The following is a 10,079-nucleotide window of genomic DNA, read 5'->3' on the forward strand; positions in this document are numbered from 1 at the left end:
CACATAAGATAACTTCATTCTGCATGATATTTAACAAAATTTAGAACGTTAAGGTACTTAATCAAGAATTAGCAAAGCTAGTTCAGGTTAGAAAAATCCATTGCCCAAGAACCCGGGACAACCAAAAATTAATGTTGGTTAATCATTATTCCCAATGTAAACCTCGGTAGGGAACCCAAAAATATAAACAAATGATGATGTTGAAAATTATAATGGAATTTTAAATATTTCCCTGAGACAAAATTTTGACTGTTAAATCGTCCCTCTGGGTTCCGCTTGCAGGGTGCCCGGATTATCTCAATAAAATTTCCCTACTTCTCTCTGTGTGTCCCTCTCTCCAAAATCAATAATGTTTATTTCCTGGCCAGCCGTGTCGTGTTAACCGTTACCAAAACGACCATGAAGTTTTTCTCAATTATTCTCTCTTTCACTAAATGAGAATCAATTATCTCAGCTTTAGTTTTGTAGCAAATAATTATACAGTTTTGATGAGGCAGTCACAACATTCAGAAGGAGGAAAACAGCTGGTGAAATTTATTTATTCGTGAATTTTTGGTCAGGTGAATTGTATAAGAATTATTGTGTTCGGTATGAAGAGTAACATCCTGGTGACATTTAAAATCACTTTACATTTAAATCGCATACTTTATGGAAACTACGTAAGCGCAAGCATAAAATATCTTTTATTTTAGAAAAAGCGATAAAGAATTATTTTGATCGTAAAGTTACAGGTAAAACGTAATTTCCCTTCGACTGCATACACCTTTGTGTCTCTTTCTTAATTATCAATTGGAACAACTCAGTGCTACATAAAGGACAATACTTGAGTGTAGCAATAACAGATCTGGCCTGGTACCCTGGCCTCCCTTGATGTTCGCTTGTGTGCAAAGCATCATGGGAGGCCAGGGCACCGGGCCACACACATTTGGTGTGGCGGATTTAAACCTAAAGTATCGGTTCAGTCGTGTATAAAGTACTATGTACAAAAAAAAAAAAAAAAAAAAACGTAACAGCTCTATTCTTCGATGAATGACACCAAAATGGTGACAAAATAAAATATGTACATCTCATGGAGGGCATAGTTATATGAGCTATGGGCTGTCGCAGAAAGAATTAAATTTACTACGTCCGCTTACTGTATATGGTATCACGGTACCAATTGCTTTTCCATTTACCTCAATGCTAATGTTTTGTGAAATAAAGATACTTTCTACCCTACCTAAGCATGCATGTCACACTGTCATAGAGAACAATGTTAGATTGTCAATTTGACAAGGTCAGAACCAGGTACTCCATTGCATTTAAGAGAGATAACTCTGCTGGAACGAGACAGGGGTAAGTGTTATCTAGTCACACCAGACATATTAAGGACTCCCGGTACTAATTCAGTTCCCATAGTCAACTCATGCAAACACCATGATATTAAAAATTGAATAACTTAAAATTTTTAGTGCTCATGATCAAACATTTATTTATCAGTATATATGAAACCTGGATGTCAGCTTCTGTGTAGAGAAAAGGATATGAGCAGCGGCATTTTCTGGACCTGCATGTGTTTGAAACATGTGCTTTCAATTCCGCACTAAAGAGTCAGGTGCTAATTTTAGTAATGAGTGTTCCAAACTCAAGACTGTCAAAGGACTGAAATTCCAACAATAAAACAATGTCTCTATTTTTTTCACTTTCAACAAGGATAAGCTCTCAAAAGATTCTTTTTCCGAAAACAGTAGTATAGTAAAAATAGAATCCTGGACCACTTTGGTTCTCCAACCCTTTTTTCCGGAAACCGAGGCTTTCTTGTGCACCTATAAAACCGCATAAAACGCAGGGAAAATTTGGCACCACGAATCAAAATAACAGCATTTTTTTTACAGGTCTTTTTGGTGTACAACTTAAGCGATAGTAAAACGAGGATTTTACCGTGTTTGTTTTAATACCAACCCGTTGCAAGGCTGAAAAACGCAGGAAAATTTACATTATTACAAAAGAGCCTATTTGGTGTAAATGAAGAAATGCCGCGACATGAAAAAAACTCTTTCCACGGATAAATAAAATAAAAACAACAACGAGTATATGGTTATTACGCAAAAACTGTAATACCAATCAGTTTGCACTTTACAGCTTTACTCAGCCTGATAGAAGTGTAAAAAACGCCGTTTTATATAGTGGACAAAAAGAAACCACCATACCATAAATTACATGAATAATGACCCAACGCCAAAGTGTTTATACCATCAACGCAGTACCGTTTATCGTCAAAATTATTTAAACCAGCCTTAGTAATCTGGTCTGTTACAACAAACATGCTTATAAGACTTAAAACCCCATGTGGTTGTAGTATCAATTTCTTCATCCGGATTTCTACATAACGCTTTTTTGCAATGCGTAAATCTCATCTGGTTTTTTACATAGCCGTTGTTTAACCCCTTTGCTTTAGTTTTATCGTTTCCGTCATCAGTTATCAGATTTAACCAATTTATCACGACACTGTCTGTTATCAACGATTTCAATATCCACTCGCTTCCTGATATTTTCCGTGGTTTTACCAAATACAGAATTATTCATTAGTTTAAAGAAATCTTTTGCAAAATCTGTTGACGCTAGCGCCCGGCCAGCTGTATTAGAATCAATGTAACCTTTCATCCAACAACAATGGCTAACTTTTAACACACGATATGTCTTTTTAATGATTAGTCCTGCATCAAAAGCTTGTTTGAGTATCTTATAATGGCAAACATAATTTTGTTTATCAAAAAGATTTGGAACTAATTTAGCCACAGTACAAGGACCAATTCTTCGCAACGATAACTGTTTGCTCATAACAACTTATCGGTTATAACCATTTTTCTATCATAAAAGGGTAGTCATTGTGCAAATCATGTAACGATTTAGGATTTTCAATATCGACCTCGATAAAATAACTATGTTCAGTATTCGTTTCCGTGCTTAGGTTTTTTTTTTGTTTCGTTGAGAAATTCATCTAGTGAGATCAAACGAAAACCGCCACATGGCATCAGTTGTGACATTGCCCTTGCATAGAGATTATTTCTATTGTTATAAATGATATATCTTACCGGTTTCTCAGCGTTAAAATTTTTCATATATTTGTTGTTAGCTGCGGCTTATTTTTTCTTTATTATACGGATACCTTTCTCAATGAAATTATACATATCGGGATCTGTTAACAAACTAAGCCGCATTCCAGAATATTTCATTAATGCATCCCACGAAAGACCTGGTGCTGAGAAATACCAATAACGATCTAACCTATAGTTTTTTAAACTTGTCTCACGAAAGCTCTCAAATATATCACTGAGCAGCAAAAATATGCTGACAAATATATATCATGGTATTCAGCAAAAGTTTTACAACCAAATCCTTGCCATACCTGATGTGCGTGATGGAAATCGCCATCTGTAATATTTTTAATCATACAATGATGAGTACAATTTAGATTTATCAGGTAGTGATGTTTCTCAATACCTTGAAGCGCTATTGAAATACGCATAGGGAAAGAATCCCTTTTTTATAAGATATTTTATATTTTCCGTCCCAAATTGTTTTGTTAACTGTGGAAAGCTTGTACAATTTTTTGCCAACACGTCAAGTGATGATTTGATAAACTGAACGCTGTCAATGAAACGTAATTTACCAATCATGACCGCCATGAACTTTTCTGCGTTTTTGCGGATTCCGCCGAGTTTAATTTTATTTTTTGCGCAATATTTTACAATGTCTGGATGACCAAGGGCCTGTAAAATGAACTGACCATCGTAGCCTCGTAAATTGCAAATAAAACTAGAATGAACTTTTGCGGGTTATATTTTTCTGTACAAAATTCATCTACCGTTCCAAGGAAATCTCCTGTTAAAACATTCCGATGTTGAACTTTTTTGTACCACTAATGAAAGATCTATTACAGGTCATACAGTAATTTGACATATGGTATTTTTTCTGCTCTTCGACAGACAAAGGAAGCTCTACAGCCGGTTTTGATAATATACTTCTGATTCGGGCTTCTTCCTCGAACAAATATTTCAGCATGTGAACTTGAGGTGGAATAGCGTCATCGCTATCAGTTCGGTAAACCGGAGACAATCTTGAGTATTGTCCATCAAGACAGACCGTATTTAACACATAAGAAGCAGGTACATGTTATTGTACACACGTTGTTTTAAAACCACATTCACATTCAACTTTTTCACAGTAACATTTTTTATTTTTACCGTACGGGTTTTTTAAACGAGTCATAGTCACCATATATCACAAACAGTATTTTTAAACTCCGCGGCTTGTTAAAATACAGGGTTCCCTTGTCACCCGCTGGCATACTGGATTTTTGTACTTCAATGCAGTATTTGTTATGTTCAATTAATTTTTCTTGTAATTGCAACCAGTGAAAACACTTGTAACAGAAGAAGACTCTTCCACGATGGTTGGTGAGGGGTCCACTGATAAATCTACTGAATTTGTTTTTATCCAAACAATCTTTTTATACAACAAATTGACTGTTTTTATCACAACATGATTTTGCCAACAGTGAGATTCTAACGGGGAAAGGTTTTCTTGAGTCACTAATCAAGAAAATATTTATTCCACCTGGAAACAAACTGCCGAGATTGTGTTTTTCTATCCGCGCTATTTGTTTGATCTGCATTGTAAAACTTATTTCAGCGAGATTTAATTGATCTTGGTAGCGCTTATATTTAGATACACGGTCCACGTGGTTATCGGCGGGAAACAACGCTGACAACAAACGACACATTGCACACTTGTTGTCGTCGTTTGTTACGTTAATACATCATTTAGTTTTCGTAATCGTTGCCGGCAGATCGATATATATTCCACCGACCACCATTGTAAAAAACATCAGCATGAACTTTAATCGCGCTAATTTTATCTAAAACCCATCCAGACCCATAAGATGTATGTTGATCGATTATTTTTGAAATTTACTGGTAGATTTCGTTAGAAAGATCATTTAAGTCAGTCTCCAGCAGGACTGTTTTTATGCTTGATCGAAATTCTTTTGCATCGGTCACAGTTGGATCAGTGGCTTTATATAACTTCGCACCATAATGAACCTCTATTTTAAGCGTTGGCGAGTTAACTCGCTGGACCTCAACAACCAGTTTAATAATTTCGCGCAGATCGCGAAAACTAAACCGTATTGATTTTTTATTAGCGAAATTATACACTTTATCAAACCCCTCAAACGATGACGAAGTCACCTCTAGATGATAATTATCCGTCCTATTTATCATTTCATCAAGAGCACGCTTGAAACCCTTTTTGTATTCTTCTACATCAGCAATCTTTTTCTGCGAGCTTTAAAAGATCATTATTTGATCTTGGCCATGGTGCTTTGGTACCAGTCAATTTTGTGAAATGTTCTACTGTCTCTTGCCCGACAGTTTGACGACGAGTATTGTTTTTTGTAACGAGTTTTTCAAATTCATCTAGGTTTTCTTTACTAATGTTGCCAGGTGATTTTTAAACTTGTTTTAAAATCTCCTTAATTATTTTGTTTTTATCGTGCTGTTGTTGCACCGGTTTATTAAATATTTTAAGATAAAAGTTTTCTAGCTCGTCGGCTACATCCCAATTAAGTAGCTCATTTGTCCTTTATGTTCTCTTGTTCTAAGTCATCATTATTACTATTAATATTTGTTTAATTAGTTGCAAATATTATTCAAACAAAATTGAATTTCAATTAAATATATATTAATAGTAATATTGCCATACAACATGAATAGATGCCAATGGTTGCTTCAAGGATCGACAGGAAAATGCTACAAAAAATGCTTTAAAGAATACTGCGGCGTACACAATTTTCTTCTGACAAAAAACAAGTCAACAGGGAAAAAAACATGTTAAGTTTGTGGTAAAGGTGTGCAAGGCTTATATCAGATTTTTACAGGTTGTGGTGGTGATAAATACTGCACTTTAATGGCCTATTACAATAAGAGAGATCCTGGCTCAAACAAAATGCGAGAAAACCCACCCACGATTGAAGAGTTTTTAGAGGAAAAACCAGATACCACCATCTATTCAAACAATTAAGGTAAATTAAATGTATATGACTGATACAATTTATATTAAGGAAAAACCGCTTTCCGATTATAAAATTATTTTTACAACGACACCGAATGGAATAACAGCGCGAGTAACCAATATATTTTATCAGGGGTTTTCAAGAAAATCAAGCGCAGTTGGTTATTTATCACGAGATGAATCAGCATGAAAACGGCTACAGAAGAAAAAAACAACAGAAAACAACTGTAGTGGAGCAATCTGAATTATAAAAAAATAATGTAATGTGCTCAATCGAAGATTTAATTGCGCTAAATAAACTTTACCGTTTTTATAGCACTAAAGAAAGTAAATTAAGTAGCTATTTTTATGATAAAATGGTACACGGTCCAGGTGGTGAAAAAATATTTCTTTCCACCGAGGGATTCACAAATCACGTTTGAAGTTACCGGCGATGAAATTGATCCAGTCAATGGGAAAATCTTTGAAGAATTTAGAAAAGAATTTATTCACCGTTTTGGTTCTGTGTCTGAGTAATCATACAAAATTATGTTCTTGTTTCTTTTTTCCTTGGTCTGCCCGGGTGACCTTTGATTTTGTCTCGCTCGATAACTACTTGTTCTAATTCAGTTTTATTAAGTTCGTTTAGACCATCGACGAATTCCTTAGCACTTGTTTTCTCTGGTGTTATAGGCCTGTGGAGAAATTCTTCAATTTTATCAGCAGGAATTGACTGAAAACTAAAACGGTGAATAACTTCTTTTCTAAATTTTTCAAAGACTTTAGCCAGCGAAAACATCGTTAAATCGGTTGTTTTACCAATGACTGGAACAATTTCATCGCCGGTAACTTTAAACGTGATTTCGGAATCCCTCGGTGGAAAGAAATATTTTTCACCACCTGGACAAATAATACTCGTCGTCAGACTGTCGGGCAAGGGACAGTAGAACATTTTACAAAATTGACTGGTACCAAAGCACCATGGCCAAGATCAAATGATGATCTTATTAAGCCTGCAGACAAAATTGTTGATGCAGAAGAACACAAAAAGGGTTTCAAGCGTGCTCTTGATGAAATGATAAATAGGACGGATAATTATAATCTAGAGGTGACTTCGTCATCTTTTGAGGGGTTTGATAAAGTGTATAAATTCGTTAATAAAAATCAATACGGTTTAGTTTTCGCGATCTGCGCGAAATTAATAAACTGGTTGTTGAGGTCCAGCGAGTTAACTCGCCAGCGCTTAAAATAGAGGTTCATTATGCTGCGACGTTATATAAAGCCACTGATCCAACTGTGACCGAAGAAAGAGAATTTCGATCAAGCATAAAAACAGTCCTGCTGGAGACTGACTTAAATGATCTTTCTAACGAAATCTACCAGTAAATTTCAAAAATAATCGATCAACATACATCTTATGGGTCTGGATGGGTTTTAGATAAAATTAGCGCGATTAAAGTTCATGCTGATGTTTTTTACAATGGTGGTCGATGGAACATAAATCGATCTGCCGGCAGCGATTAAGAAAACTAAATGATGTATTAACGTAAAATAATCGACGACAACAAGTGCACAATGTGTCGTTTGTTGTCAGCGTTGTTTCCCGCCGATAACCACGTGGACCGTGTATCTAAATATAAGCGCTACCAAGATCAATTAAATCTCGCTGAAATAAGTTTTACAATGCAGATCAACCAAATAGCGCGGATAGAAAAACACAATCTCGGCAGTTTGTTTCCAGGTGGAATAAATATTTTCTTGATTAGTGACTCAAGAAAACCTTTCCCCATTAGAATCTCACTGTTGGCAAAATCATGTTGTGATAAAAAAAGTCAACTTGTTGTATAAAAAGATTGTTTGGATAAAAACAAATTCAGTAGATTTATCAGTGGACCACTCACCAACCATCGTGGAAGAGTCTTCTTCTGTTACAAGTGTTTTCACTGGTTGCAATTACAAGAAAAATTAATTGAACATAACAAATACTGCATTGAAGTACAAAAATCCAGTATGTCAGCGGGTGACAAGGGAACCCTGTATTTTAACAAGCCGCGGAGTTTAAAAATACTGTTTGTGATATATGGTGACTATGAGTCGTTTAAAAAACCCGTACGGTAAAAATAAAAAATGTTACTGTGAAAAAGTTGAATGTGAATGTGGTTTTAAAACAACGTGTGTACAATAACATGTACCTGCTTCTTATGTGTTAAATACGGTTTGTGTTGATGGACAGTACTCAAGATTGTCTCCGGTTTACCGAGCTGATAGCGATGACGCTATTCCACCTCAATTTCACATGCTGAAATATTTGTTCGAGGAAGAAGCCCGAATCAGAAGTATATTATCAAAACCGGCTGTAGAGCTTCCTTTGTCTGTCGAAGAGCAGAAAAAATACCATATGTCAAATTACTGTATGACCTGTAATAGATCTTTCATTAGTGGTACAAAAAAGTTCAACATCGGAATGTTTTAACAGGAGATTTCCTTGGAACGGTAGATGAATTTTGTACAGAAAAATATAACCCGCAAAAGTTCATTCTAGTTGTATTTTGCAATTTACGAGGCTACGATGGTCAGTTCATTTTACAGGCCCTTGGTCATCCAGACATTGTAAAATATTGCGCAGAAAATAAAATTAAACTCGGCGGAATCCGCAAAAACGCAGAAAAGTTCATGGCGGTCATGATTGGTAAATTACGCTTCAATGACAGCGTTCAGTTTATCAAATCATCACTTGACGTGTTGGCAAAAAATTGTACAAGCTTTCCACAGTTAACAAAACAATTTGGGATGGAAAAAATAAAATATCTTATAAAAAGGGATTCTTTCCCTATGCGTATTTCAATAGCGCTTCAAGGTATTGAGAAACATCACTACCTGATAAATCTAAATTGTACTCATCATTGTATGATTAAAAATATTACAGATGGCGATTTCCATCACGCACATCAGGTATGGCAAGGATTTGGTTGTAAAACGTTTGCTGAATACCATGATATATATTTGTTAACAGATATTTTGCTTCTCAGTGATATATTTTGAGAGCTTTCGTGAGACAAGTTTAAAAAACTATAGGTTAGATCGTTATTGGTATTTCTCAGCACCAGGTCTTTCGTGGGATGCATTAATGAAATATTCTGGAATGCGGCTTAGTTTGTTAACAGATCCCGATATGTATAATTTCATTGAGAAAGGTATTCGTATGATAAAGAAAAAATAAGCCGCAGCTAACAACAAATATATGAAAAATTTTAACGCTGAGAAACCGGTAAGATATATCATTTATAACAATAAAAATAATCTCTATGCAAGGGCAATGTCACAACTGATGCCATGTGGCGGTTTTCGTTGGATCTCACCAGATGAATTTCTCGACGAAGCAAAAAAAAAAAAACCTAAGCACGGAAACGAATACTGAACATAGTTATTTTATCGAGGTCAATATTGAATATCCTAAATCGTTACATGATTTGCACAATGGTAGAAAATGGTTATAACCGATAAGTTGTTATTGAGCAAACAGTAATCTTTGCGAACAACTGGTCCTTGTACTGTGGCTAAATTAGTTCCAAATCTTTTTGATAAACAAAATTATGTTTGCCATTATAAGATACTCAAACAAGCTTTTGATGCAGGACTAATCATTAAAAAGATACATCGTGTGTTAAAATTCAGCCATTGTTGTTGGATGAAAGGTTACATTGATTCTAATACAGCTGGCCGGGCGCCAGCGTCAACAGATTTTGCAACAAATTCTTTAAACTAACGAATAATTCTGTATTTGGTAAAACCATGGAAAATATCAGGAAGCGAGTGGATAATGAAATCGTTAATAACAGACAGTGTCGTGATAAATTGGTTAAATCAAATATCTTTGACGATATGGTAAATATCAATGTGAACCTTGTTCTCGTGAAGAAGAAAAAGACTAATCTTGTCCTCAATAAACCTATCTATGTAGGTGCTTCAGTGTCGGATTTATCAAAATGGTTGATGCACGATTTTTCCTATGGGTTTGTTAAAAATAAGTGGGCAAATGCCAAATT

The sequence above is a fragment of the Sinohyriopsis cumingii genome, chromosome 8 (genome assembly GCF_028554795.1).
Source record: "Sinohyriopsis cumingii isolate HCF-2022 chromosome 8, ASM2855479v2, whole genome shotgun sequence".
Taxonomy (NCBI): Eukaryota; Metazoa; Mollusca; class Bivalvia; order Unionida; family Unionidae; genus Sinohyriopsis; species Sinohyriopsis cumingii.